Genomic DNA, 14,524 nt, shown 5'->3' with positions numbered 1-14,524 from the left:
AGTTCAGGATTTTGGTTTCTAAGTGGCTGGATTGCTTTGTTAACATAAATTTGACACATAGTTGGACTATTAGCCATCCCTTGAGGGAGTACTTTCCACTCATATCTCTGATCAGGACCTTCATGATTTAGTGCAGGGATAGTAAATGCAAAATGTGGACTATCCTCGGGATGAATTGGAATTGAAAAAAAAAAAACAATCTTTAATATCTATAGCTAAAACATACCAGGTTTTTGGTAAAGCAGACAATTGGGGAATCCCTGATTGAGCAGGTCCCATAATAACCATCTCATTATTAATGGCTCTTAAATCTTTCAATAATATCCATTTACCAGATTTCTTTTTAATGACAAAAATGGGAGTATTATGGGGAGATACGGAAGGTTGTATATATGTCCCTCCGCTAATTGTTGTTTGACCAGGTCATGGGCTACTTGTATCTTTTCTTTAGTCAGGGGCCACTGAGGAACCCACACTGGTCTTTCTGATTTCCAAGTAATTTTGATTGTCTCAGTGGCCCTTTCTGAAAACCCAATCCATGTCTATTTATTTCTTGATCTATTTGAATTGGTGCTGTCATACCTTGTTCTTGTTCTCTTAATCTTTTTTTCTTTCCTAAAGCCTTGTCTAGCCCTAGTAGTGGGCGCGTTAGTATTGATGTTATTTGTTAATGTCAAACCTAATTGATCTAGGACACCTCGTCCCCATAAATTCATAGGAAGATGATCCAATACATAGGGCTGTATAGTTCCTTCACATCCTTCAGGATCTTCCAATCTAATACCATTGCACTTCTATGGGGATTAGTTGCCACTCCTAGGCCTCGAAGCATTTGAGTGGCTTGTTGTAATGGCCAATGTTTTGTCCATTCTTGACGAGATATGATGCTAAGGTCAGCACCTGTGTCCAGTAGCCCATTAAAGTCATGTCCTTGAATATTTAGTTTTAGCATGGGGCGAGAATCTAAATTTAAAGACAGCATAGCCCAATCTACACCTGTGGAGCCTAATCCTCTGGAACCTCTTTCTACAGTACGACTGGAAAATTTATCATGCAGGCTGGGTATTATTAATAACTGTGCTATTCTATCTCCTGGTGAAATTACTGATATACCTCTTGGAGAACTAGCTATAATTTTTATTTCACCCTCATAATTGGGATCAATTACCCCAGGACTTATCATAAGTCCTTTTAGTGTAGAAGAGCTGCATCCCAAAAATAAGCCTACTGTTCCTTGGGGAAGAGGTCCTTTTACTCCTGTGGGAATGATTTCAACTCCCATCTCTGGAGTTAGTACTGCTCTGGCAGAGGCGCAGATGTCCAACCCTGCGCTCCCTCTAGTTTGTCTGAGGAGGGATTTAAGGGATAATGCGTCCTGGGCACTACCTTGATGGTGCTGCTGGGTTCCTCCATTGCCCCGTATATTTGTGGTTTTGGGCCCCGGAACATTGGGCCCTCCAGTCCGTTTTTTGGCAATGGAGCCTGATGCCTTTCTCCACGATATCGTGGGTAAACACTTGGTCCTTGTCCGTTTTTTGATAAGGGAATACCCTCTATGGTGGTTTGAGAACGGCATTCATTGGCCCAATGTCTCCCTCCATGGCATCGTGGGCAAATACCCGGTATTCTATTACTTTGATACAAGCTTTGTTAAACCTTCCTCCTACGGGGCAACTCCTTTTAAAATGTCCTGTTTGATCACAATTATAGCATGTTTTTGGCCTGGCATCTAAAGCCTGTTGTACTGCTGCTAAGACTTGCCCTTGTTCATTAATGTCTCTACATAATTTAATATATGTGTTTAAATCTTCATGTCTCCATGGTCTAATGACCTCTCTGCAGCAACAATTTGCTTGGTCATAAGCCAGTTGTTTTATAAATGGCATTGCCTGTTCTGTATCTCCAAATATTCTAGAAGCTGTTTGAATAAGCCTATCTACAAATTCAGCGTAAGGTTCATTAGTTCCTTGTATTACCTTAGATAATTGTCCTTGTAAATCTCCATGTCCCTGTAAAGTTTTCCATGCCCTAACTGCATCTACAGCAATTTGTGTGTATATACCAGGATCATATTCAATTTGTTGTCATTGACCCTCACAACATTTCTAGATTTCTTTGAAGGTAACTGGCTGCTGCATTTCGCCTAGCTGTCTCAGTGCAAAATTCCTCATTGGCAACCTTCCATAACAAATATTGTCCTCCATTTAGCACAGATCGACACATGTTAGTCCAATCTAGTGGTGTCATGTACAAGTTGGTAATAGATTCGACCATACTTATGGTGAAAGGTGCTTGTGGGCCGTAGGTTGTTACAGCCTCCTTTAATTGCTGCACTGTTTTAAAATCTAAAGCACGGTGAATTCATTGCCCTCCTGCCTGCTCAAGTACAGGGCATGCTAATCTTTGGGGTCCTGCCTCAGGATTCCATCCATCAACTACGGGAGTTGGTTGAATTACGCCCTCTGGTGATAGAACGGAGTTAGTAGCAGCCTCCTGTTGTAATTCCCCGCCTGATGGTTGTTTTTCCTCTAAGCTTTCTTTCTTCAAATTTTCCTCTGTCTGACTAGCTCGAGAGACCTTCTCTTTTGCTTTACCTAACATGTTTTCTACCATAGTCTGGACCTCTAACAATTTACTTAACAGTCTTTCGGTTTGTTTTTTACTAGTGCCTAATCTACTATAAAGGTAACACAACCCAATAAGACAGCATAAAACAAAATGAAACAGAATGAAACAAAAACGGAACAAAGAATAGTTGTATCAATTTTCTCTTTCTCAGGGCCGAACAACTTCAAACCTTGAGCCAACCATTTTTCCCATTTTTTTCTGAGAAAATTCTAGGGATAGGCAGCTTGAAACAAAAACAAAATAAATCAAAACAAGAACACATTGTTTTTTGAAATGGTCACTCATTCTCTCGCCTTCCCTCAGGGGCGAGCAATTTTACTCACCTCCAAGCTTCAGGCATCCCCCGCACGGGCCACCAATTGCCGCAGTCTGGCTGGGCACAAAATCACTAGCCACTCAAGCAGGAACAAACTTTATTTTTTGAAACTGCCGCCAATGCCCGGTATGCGCCCGGGAAGATCACACGCGGCGTTCTCCCCCGAGTTCTCCCGGAACCCCAGAGCAAGTTCCTCCCCTGGAATTCCCTCCTACTGCACTTCCCCAACCAATGGGAACTCTCCAGGGTTCTGCAGCAGGCCAACATGAACAGCAGGAGTCCAATATCCATATGAATGTAAATCTTAACATAATCATATCATCTCAATGGCTAGCTGGTGTCACCTTTCAACCAAAAATGCCATGCATCATATTACTTGGCTGTGGCTCTTAGCACACAAATATTCATATTTCTTCCTAGTCTTAAAGACCTAAGACAGTATGTTTTTAGATAAGTCTTACTATTTTCTTCATTTTAGTTTTAAATAACCTAAAAAGTCTTTGTGAAAATTTTATGGGTTCTGGAGAACAATTTAGGAGAATTTTAAAAGAAGTTATTCTTTCCTTGCCAACTTTATAGTCTTAAAGATCTTAGTGGGTTTTCCAAATGAGAGGCTTCAAAGTAATTATATTTTTAACTCCCTATTTTCTTTCTTGGCAGTATGGTTATGAAGACAGAAGCTGTAAATTCCAGATGAGGCTCTGAAGGATTATTTAGGAGGCTGTCCCTGAATCTACTTCCTTTTCTACCTAATAAAGGTTTTCTTCCCCTTCTGGACTAGAAAAGGGTTTTAATGAATCTTTTCCTCTCTGTTCCTGTCCCCTGGTAACCTAGTTTCTAAAGTATGGGTAAATTTTTAAACATAAAAAATTTCTGAAGCTCATTTCTTCTCTTTTACTTTTAATAGTTACTGACTTCTTCTGAGAAATCTTTTTCCAATCTTAAAGGCACTAAGGAATTAATTATTGAGGAAGTTTTGCATGAAGTTTTAGTCTTCCTTTCCATTTTGGGTATCCTATTCCTCCTGTAAGCCTTAAGACCTGAGACAGTGTACTCTTGAAGCCAGATTTAAAATTAGGCAGTCAAAGTAGTTAGGTAAATCGGGTCTAAAATCAAGTGAAATCTAAAATGGAGGCCATGTTGAGAATGAATTTCCGGAAAAGTTGAGCAACTCTTGAAATGTTGTTGAAGTCCCAAGAAAAGCCCTAGGCCCAAAGTCCATCCCAAAGAAATGTTAATGAACAGTCCCAGCTGATTTGAAGATAGCCCATCCTAAAGAATTGTTAATGAAGTTCTTCCTGCCCAGATTACTTCTTTGGCCCACCTGTGTCCCACCCCTCGGGTCTTCCAACCTACATTGCAACACTGAAAGAACTATAATATGGAGAGACAACTGCACTTCCATGGATTCCACCTCTTGGGTCCCCTTCTTCCTCTGAGACAAGTCTTTTCTGCTGTCCTTTAATAAACTTCTAATTTCTACTCTGACCTTGCCTCACCATGCTTCTCTGGTGTTATTCTTCAACATTGGGGAAGCAAGGACTCCTCACAGGTCAACAGCAGTAACACTCTGATGAAAAACAGCATCACATAATGAGAAGTGTTATGCTTTAGATATGAGGTATCCTCTTGAAGCTCATGTGTGAGATAATACAAAAGAGTTTAGAAACTTCTCTTAATCACAATAAAAACTGAACTCACAAAGAAGTAAATTGTTGATTGCCTCTTTGAGATGACCCATTCTCTGCCTTGATGGTATATCTCCACTTTCCACTTCTTTCTCTTCTAATTATCTTTGCTATGTTTTTACTACACCTCTTATCTTGCTTGAAATCTTCTCTCACAAAGACATAAGAGCTGAGAAGACAATGCAACTTTTTGGTAACAATCTGATAATTGAAGACATACCTATCCAGTTTTGAAGGATCAGCAGACAGGCAGGCATATTGAAAAAGAGGAACCTGTGATCTGGCCAGGGCAGAACTGACAGTGATTATCATATGCTGGCTGTGTTAGGGGTCCTAACTTAACCAACAGAGTTATTGGGTGGGCTTTTTCACAGACAGTGAAATTGCTCTCAGGTAATTTGCCTTAACCCTTTTTTTTTCTTTTTTTTTACATTATGAAGCTAGTGGATATTATGTAATAAGATTGCCAAGTAGGGGGAAAAAAGCACTGATGGAGCAAAATGAAATTTATGATTGATTTATTTAAATTTTTTGAAGGAGAAAATGTGGAGAAAGAGGACAAAGATCTGATATTACAGTTTTTCCTAAAAATGTACTACAGAACTATGACAGGGAAGGGAGTGAGAATTTGTCCAAAACTGAAAGTTGGCCTGGAGAAAGGAACTAAATGGAAAAGATAAATGAAAAGTTCCAAGGTTGATTTCCTAATACTTTGGTGTTAAAATGAGTCTTATTTAGCATTTTTAAAAAATGGTTTGGAATAGTTCTAATCAGATAATTTTTGGATTTAAGCAAATCTTCCCTTTGTAGAGCAGGAAGAATTTAAGATAAGAGATTGCAGTAGTTGAGGTTTTAATGAATCCTGTCTCCATCTAAGGGATGTAGAATAGCTGGGGGGGGGGACAATTAAATGCACTGTGGTCACCTAAATGAGGAAAAGGAACTGTTGCTTGGTGAGAAAGAGCCAGATGGGAGTAATAGGAGAAGTAACTGAAGATGGAATCAAAATGAAAAACAGGATCAGAATGAATTTGGGGTTAAGAAAATTATTGATATTTTTCTAAAGGGTAACTGAATCCTCCCCAAAGAAATTCCAATACCACCACCAACACAAGAAAACCTTTTACATACTCTTTTGTAACAATGTAATATTGATATACACATATGGAATACTGTGTATTTTTTTCCTGATATTTATGAAAAATGGGAGGTTGAAGGGCAACTAAATTCTTTAGAGTGTCCAGAGCTGAAAAGTGTCTAGGCTGAGAAGAGGAATATAGGACATAAGGGGGAGGGGAGTGACTTGGTAGTTTTTGTCAATCAAGATTTGCTGGGTCCCTGGGTGTTATTCAAGACTTTACATTTGGATTCAAATTGCTTTTTCAAAATTGTCCCTCATTCCAGCCTCAGACCCCCACCACACAGCACCAAAGTGTACCTAATTAACAAAGGTTAATTGTTGTCATTATCATTATCATTCTTTAAAATTGCAGCCATTACTCCTTTTCTTGAAATTTTCCCAAAAGATCTCTTCTGATTCCCTCAACAGCATTAACTTCATCTTTTTTCTGACTTCCTAAAGCACTTACCTTACTCCTTTCCTCAGCACTCCCTCTATTCTACCTCATTTGAGAGCTAATTGTCTCCTCCTCCTCATCCCAGTCCGAAGAATTAGTATCAATCAAGTGAGGGAATCTTGTCATATTCAGGCAAGGGCTCTACTACTGAGCCATATCCTCAGCCTCAGTCATAGTTAGTTTCAAAACTACATATATATGACCTTAAGATTTCTATCAGATTTACAGAAAAAGTAAACATACATTATTTTGCTTTTCTAAAATATAATCTATTGCCTATAAGATAAAAGATTAGAAAGGAGGCAGTGTGTATCATATTTATGACTTCTTGACCCAACCAATTTTGGTCATTAATTCCAATATTAACCTGCTTTGAAACAATATTAGGGTGTTCCTCATAAGGTGAAGGCAAGGTCATGCACAGAATAGTCACTAAAATAACCTATAGTTAGCTTTACTCCATTAGCATAGTAAAAATCAGAGGAGGGCAGAGACCTAAGATGATAATGGACAAGCTTGGCAAGAAAAGGCATGATAAAAAAGAGCACAGAGGCATCTGAAACATGACTTCCACTTGGTGACGAAGTCAAGAGAATGGGTACTTGCCTACCTCAGAAGTATTAAAAAGTGACCCTTATCTGTCCTTTTGTTTCAGCAAGCCTGGATTTTCTGTCCCTGATAGACTGCCTCCCTTGTGCTCAAGCATGAGAACAAAGTGGCTTATGTTAGACCAGGACGCAAGAAAAGACCACTGACTCCAATTAAAATCAAATTAAAGCAAGCTTATTATTTCGACTGGCCGGGCTGCCTCTCCCTCCCAAAACGGTGGGAACAAGACAGCACCCCAGCTTTCCTACAGCCCAGCTTTATAGCCCAGAAAGTTACACAAAGGGGGGTTACAGATAACAGAACTCTGACAAGCATCACACTAATGGTAGTTTACATTTTTTGCTGGCCCCAACATCAGAATTTATGAGGACCATTAGAACCTCAGAGAGGGTCGTTGTCTGGCCAGGGAAGGCCAATATTTATGAGGTGTCACTAAGTTTCAGAGAGGGCTGCTATCTGGTCAGAGAGCCAGGCATGGGTGAGTTCAAGGCACGGGCAGGCATTCCAAGCAGGTTCAGAATGTGCAGTAATTTATAGTAAAGCCGAAATTATCTTTTCATGATTTTGTGGTGAGATGCCCAATTTTAAGAAAAGATCAGGTTGGGTCTATCACTTATTCCTCTGATTTTTCTGATAGAGAGCCTAAGAACCCATGGAGCTGGTGACATACCCAGGACTATTCATCAAGAGGTTCTCAGACTCTTGTTTTATGGACATTTTTACTAAATATATATACATTCTTTTCTTTATCTTTTCTCAGTCACGTAGTACCTGTCACACAGCACTATTTTCAATTCTAATAGATGTTTCCTATAAAAGAATTACTACTGTCTTGTAATAAAGCAACAACAATAAGCTGTCTCACTATCCCTGCCTTTTTTGGGAACAAAAAAGGATTTTTTCCCTCTGATTTAGAGCTATGTGAATCTGTGTTTTCCAAATTTCAATTCCTAAGACTCCCAAATTAAAGTCCTTTTTACTTTCTCGGTGTCTGAGTTTGGATTGATCAACAGTGGAGGAAAGGAACATTCTTATTCCTGAAGATGAAGGGACACAGACAGGAATCTAAAAAGTTCTCCAAAGTGTTCCTTAATTCACTACCATAAGATCATATCTATATTTCCTTGAGTCATATTTCATGATTGTAAAAAAAAAAAAAAAACCTACTCAAATTTAACTGTTTCTTTGGGTCTTCATTTCCTGATGAAGGCTCCTATGTCAAATAAAACTTAATAAATTTGCATGACTTTCTTTGTTCATCTGTCTTTTGATATGGTGGCTTCAGCCATAAACCTATGACCGATGGAGAAAAATATGCATTTCTTCCCCTACAAGACGCTAAGAATGCCCCCAAAAAACAAACAAACAAAAAAACCCAAAAGAAACAAAAACAAACAAACAACAACAACAAAAAAAAAACTATTAAATGATGAGGACAACTTTGGTCAAGACTATGTAATAGGGACAATGCAACAGGGAAGAGATCAGGCTCAACTCTGAATACAGCAGATAATCTTGTGATTTATAAGTGAAGAACACAGTGAGGGATCATTGAATGAAAATTACTAAGAAGAGATATCAAAGATAGAGAGGGTTTTAAATTTTTTTTTTTAGTTGTTGATGGATCTTTCTACAAAGAGGAAAACATTACTCCTAATATTTTGTCACCATAAGATGACTTGCATCAACAAGATTATTCTAAATGAAAAGAACTCCCACGCACGTCCCACGCAGGTGGCAGGTTTGGGGGATCCTCTTCTTCAGTAGACTGCTACAGAATAGAAACTAATAAAGAGAAAACAGTGAAAAAACCATGGTACACAGGAAGTAATCTTTTAAAGCGGGTTTAGGACAGCTTAGAAATCGAGCTTCCACACTGGAAAGAAAGAGGGAGATGGAGCCCACGCTTGCTTTATTTATATGAGGGAACATCAAATGTTTTTCATGGAATGTTCTTTGCCAAATAAGGTAGAAGATGGGCTGTACAGTTCCCAATGAATTACGCCCAACTCTGGAGCTAGGAAAGCTGTCTGGAGCTAGAAAGCTAGTATAGCAGGGGCAGAGATCTCACGCCTTGGGCAGTCTGATACACAGGGGAAAACCGGGATCATTCCTAAGGGAAGATCTAAGTCCCCCATGGCTCAGTACTGAGTAAATATCCCTCAAGTGACTTCACAGGTGGCCTCCCACATAGAACTTAGTCCTTTACCTAATGATTACTCTTCCCATCAAAGAACAATCACAGATTTCTGAACATTTGTAACCATTTGAAAAATATCCACCTAAATGAGGCAGGAAATAGAATTGAGGACCTTTAAGAAGCAGGATCCTACTACCCTAGATTAAAACCCTAGGCTAAAGCTTGTTTTTTGTTTTTGGTTGCCTGAGTAGAAGACCCAACTCATGCTTGGGTACCCATACATTCTTTTTTAAATTGTTCTTTTTAGATATACATGACAGTAGGGTATATTTTGACATATTACACATACATGGAATATAACATTCTAATTAGGATCCTATTCTTCAGTTGTACATGAGGAGGAGTCTCACTTGATCATGCATTCATATACTCACTTAGGGAAGTTTGTCTGATTCATTCAATGTATTTATCAAGAGGTTCTCAGACTCCCATTTCCATCTCTGCTCCCTTCTCTTTATTCCCCTTTGTCTAATACAATGAACTTCTATTCTTCCCTCCCTACCCCTTTTATTATGTGTCAGCATCCACATATCATAAAGAATATTCAGCCTTGGTTTTTGGGGGGATTGGCTTATTTCACTTAGCTTGATAATCTTCAGCAAATGCTATAATTTTATTCTTCTTTATGGCGGAATAATATTATATATATCCCACATATTCTTTTTTTTTTTTAAAGAGAGAGTGAGAGAAGAGAGAGAGAGAGAGAGAGAGAGAGAGAGAGAGAGAGAGAGAGAGAATTTTTAATATTTATTTTTTAGTTCTCGGCGGACACAACATCTTTGTTGGTATGTGGTGCTGAGGATCGAACCCGGGCCGCACACATGCCAGGTAACCGCGCTACCGCTTGAGCCACATCCCCAGCCCCCCCCCTTTTTTTTTTGAGAGAGAGAGAGAGAGAGAGAGAATTTTAGTATTTATTTTTTAGTTTTCGGTGGACACAACATCTTTGTTTGTATGTGGTGCTGAGGATCGAACCTGGGCCACACGTATGCCAGGCGAGCGCGCTACCGCTTGAGCCACATCCCCAGCCCCATATCCCACATATTCTTAATCCATTCATCTGTTGAAGGACATCTAGGTTGGTTCTATAGCTTGGCTATTGTGAATTGAGCTGTTATGACCATTGATGTGGCTACCACACTGTAGCATGCTGATTTTAGGTCCTTTGGGTATATATTGAGGAGTGGGATAACTGGGTCAAATGATGGTTCCATTCTATTTTCTGAGGAATCTCCATACTCCTTTCCTTAGTGGTTGCACCAATTTGTAATCCCACCAGGAATGTACAAGTAAGCCTTTTCCTCCAAATCCTCTCCAACATTTATTGTTTCATGTATTCTTGATAATTGCCATTCTGACTGGAGTGAAATGGAATCACAGTGTAGTTTTTTTGTTTGGTACTAGGGATTGAACTCAGGAGTACTCAACCACTGAGCCATATCCCCAGACCTGTGTGTATTTTTATTTAGATACAGAGTCTCATTGAGTTGCTTAGTGCCTCACTTTTGCTGAGGCCAGGTTTGAACTCACAATCCTCCTGCCTCAGCCTCCCAAGCCACTGGGATTACAGGCATGTGCCACTATGCCTGGCTCCCAGTGTAGTTTTAATTTGTATTTCTCTAATTGCTCAAGATGTTGAACATTTTTTCATATACTTGTTGGTGGTTCATATTTCTTCTTCTGTGAAGTGCCTGTTTACTTCCTTTGCCCATTTATGGACTGGGTTCTTTGTTTTGTTTTTTTTTCTGGTGTTAAGTTTTTTGAGTTATTTGTGTATTCTGAAGATTAATGCTCTGAGGTACAGGTGGCAAAGATTTCTTCACATTCTGTAGGCTCTCTCTTCACATTCTTGATTGTATCGTTTGCTGTGAAGAAGCTTTTTCATTTGATACATCCCATTTATTGATTCTTGATTTCACTTCTTGCACTTTAGAAGTCTTGTTAAAGAAGTTGGCCCCTACACTGACATTATGGAGAGTTGAACCTACATATCTTTTAGCACACACAGGTCTCTGGTCTAATGCTTAGGTCCTTGATCCACTTTAAGTGAAGTTTTGTGCAGGGTGAGAAATAGGGGTTCAATTTCATTCTACTGCATAGAGATCTCCAGTTTTCCCAGCACCATTTGTTGAAGAGGCTATCTTTTCTCCAATGTATGTTTATGGCAACTTTGTCTATGATGAGATAACTGTATTTGTGTGGGTTTGTCTCTGTCTTCTATTCTGTTCCACTGGTCTTTATGTCTGTTTTTATGCTAATACCATGCTGGTTTTGTTAGTATAGCCCTGTAGTATAATTTAAGTTCTGGTACTGCAATGACTCCTGCTTCAAGTTTCTCACTAAGGATTGCTTTGCCTATTCCAGGCCTGTTGTTTTTCCAAGTAAATTTTATGACTGTTGTTTTGATTTCTATGAAGAATATCTTGGAAATTTAATAGGAATTACATTAAATATGTATGACCCTTTTGGTAGTTTGGTCACTTCGATTATATTAATTCTGCTTAACCAAGAACATGGGAGATTTTTCCATCTTCTAAGGTCTTCTTGAATTTCTTTCTTTAGTATTCTGTCGTTTTAATTGTAGAGTTTTTCACTTCTTTTGTTAGACTGATCCCCAGGTATTTTACTTTTTTGAGGCTATTTACATTCTCTTGTTGCCCAGACTTCCTTGACTATCCTGAAAGAGAACAATCAAGAGAGAATTTCCAGTGAAAGGTGAGTTCCTCATCAAAACTGTATAAAAATCCCTAGATAGCAAGCCACCAATGGTACCCTCTTTGGGGTCCCTCACATGCTGTGGGAGCTTTCCTTGCTTGCTTCTAAGAAATTTGCTATTGAATTCTCATGTTCTTAGTCCGCATACTTCATTCTTTGGGTAAGTGAGACAAGAACCCCCCAGTGCTTACTGGAACCCTGTGTTACACCCAGGCTGCAGCTGACCTGTGTTTCTCCAAGCCACAAACTTCCACAAGATAAAATAACACTTGTGAATTTTCAAAAAAGTATTCTTTTACAATCTTTTGAAAATCTTGGTGAACTAGAATTTGGTTTAATAGAAAATAAAATTTAAAAGAATCCCTTTATGGCAACTAGAGAGGATTTTTGCAAAGTTATAAACTACATTTGGATAGTTTGAGAAGCAGTGATGACTCCATACCTCAATGACCACATTTAGATTTTCTTTTTGTAAAAAAATATTTATTTATTTATTTATTTTAGTTTTCGGCGGACACAACATCTTTGTTTGTATGTGGTGCTGAGGATCGAACCCGGGCCGCACGCATGCCAGACGAGCACGCTACCGCTTGAGCCACATCCCCAGCCCCCCGAAATTTTCTTAGTTACGTAATTACAGGTCTAATGATGAATTATAAAGAATAAGAACTTGAAGTTATTATGAGAATCAATTTGGGAGAATAACCTATATTTCAAATGAGACAGCCAGTATCCTTGAAAGAATGGTGTTATGGTTTTGATATTAGGTGTCCCCCTCAAAGCTCATGTGTGAGACAATACAAGAAGGTTCAGAACTGAAATGATTCAATGATGAGAGTTGTAATCTAACTCCACTGAAAGGGATTAACTGATGGTAACTGAATACAGGTAGGGTATAGATGAAAGAGATAGATCATTGAGGGCATGACTTTGGGGATTATATTTTATCCCTGGTGAGTGAAACTCTCTCAGCTTCCTGATTGCCATTTCTCAAATTGCTTTCCTCTTCCATGTCCTTTTGCCATTGATGTTCTGCCTCACACTGGAACCAGAGCAATGTCATAAGCTGTGTATGGATGAAGCTGCAGGCCCCAGATAAACTTTTTCTCTTCTGAAATTGTTCTTGCCAGTTCTTTTGGTCACAGTGATAAAAAGGCTGACTTAAACAAATGAGCCAAGAACATTGATTATGGAAGAAGAACTTTATAGATAATTTGAAGGAGATGATATTTAGAGAAGGTCTTAATTATTCATTGAGAAAGTAAGCATGGAAATTTCTTATGGGTTGTTTTCCTTAGGACAGTACCAAGGAGGAAAAAACTCAAGTTACAAAAACAAAAAAAAACTGATGAATACTTCAGGATGGAACTACAGTGGAAATATGTCAATGAGAAACCAGAAAATACAAATTTGAAGTATAGAAATTATGGAAGTCTTATTAAAAAAAGGTGTTAGGGGCTGGGATACAGCTCAGTTGGTAGAGTGCTTGCCTCACATTTACAAGGCAAAAGGCCCTGGGTTCAATCCCCAGCACCACCAAAAAAAAAAAAAAAAAAAAAAAAGAAAAGAAAAAAGATGTTAATCAAGCATGACAAACAAGTTTTGTGAAGATCAAGGATAAGTTGATTTTGCTTCAAGACATTTTAATGACCTATTGGTTGTAGGAATTTGATACAGGATATGTGCAAGGAATGAGTGACTTAATTTTCCCTCCTTTTGTATAGAATGGAAAACTAAGTGAATGCCATTTGTTGCTTTTTCTTTTTCTTTCTTTCTTTTATGACTTTATTTTACTTATTTATATGTGGTGCTGAGGATCGAACCCAGGGCCTTGCATGTGCAAGGCGAGTCTTCTACTGCTGAGCCATAACCGCAGCCCCTGTTGCTTTTTCTTTGAAGGACAAATGCAAACCTTAAAGACTCAGCTAATTCAGCTGAGTGTCTTACCTCAATAGCTGGACAGGAGATTTTCCAGTTATTTAGAATATCAGGATTACGGATACCCAGATTTTTTGTTTCTGATAACTTTTGATCATATTTTAAATGGAATTTATTTTTCTAGATATTAGATTATGGAGGGTAATGTGAACTCAACTAACATGTAAAAATTTTCACCTTCTCTTTTGTGCTATTCTGGAATTAGAGAAGCAGGAAACTGATGTGAAAGATATACTATACGAGGAAAAAACAATCTCTTTACAGATAAGAAAAGGTAATGAAGTGCCATAAGAATTTGTGAGATTCTCAGGCTTTATTACTGGGAGGTTTCAAAGGCTGATTCAGATGTTGGTGAAGATAAACATATTGGCATGACTTATTCTACATCTGCTCTTCAGAGTAATAGCTTGCCTACTCTTGCTGCCAGTGGAAACAGAGATGACAGCCCAAAAAAGATGCCAGTGTCCTCAGTAGATTGACACCTGCAGGATCATTCTTCTTGTATGTTTCTGAAGAGACACTTTGTTGCAACTCTTTTTCAAGTACTTGAAGATAAACATTTAAAATCTTGGCATTTTGATTATGCTTTAAGTTTTATTAAAAGAAAGTGTACTGATGTTCTTGCATTAAAACTTTACAAACATTTAAACTATTTATGTGGTTACTTCTACCAAATAACCTTTGCTTTTTCAATAAAATTCCTTAATATTTACAGCCAAATTAACTTTATTTTCTTGTTGGTGAACTAGTATTAGATTTTACACATGGATGAATTGGAAATTAAGTACTTGAAACACATTCGCTTTGTTTACTACAAGGTTAGTAGGTTTGGGATTTGATCAAATAAAATGAT

The 14,524-nt window shown here is 38.4% G+C and overlaps 1 pseudogene; it reads left to right on the top strand.

Moving 5' to 3' along the window:
* The first annotated feature begins 3,063 nt into the window (after positions 1–3,063).
* On the top strand, positions 3,064–14,150 carry LOC113184558 (TBC1 domain family member 15-like; annotated as a pseudogene).
* The last annotated feature ends 374 nt before the right edge of the window (positions 14,151–14,524 follow it).

This window comes from Urocitellus parryii, chromosome 1 (genome assembly GCF_045843805.1).
Source record: "Urocitellus parryii isolate mUroPar1 chromosome 1, mUroPar1.hap1, whole genome shotgun sequence".
NCBI lineage: Eukaryota > Metazoa > Chordata > Mammalia > Rodentia > Sciuridae > Urocitellus > Urocitellus parryii.
The sequence above is the reverse complement of the archived record's forward strand: the minus strand, read 5'-3'. Positions and strand labels throughout refer to the sequence as shown.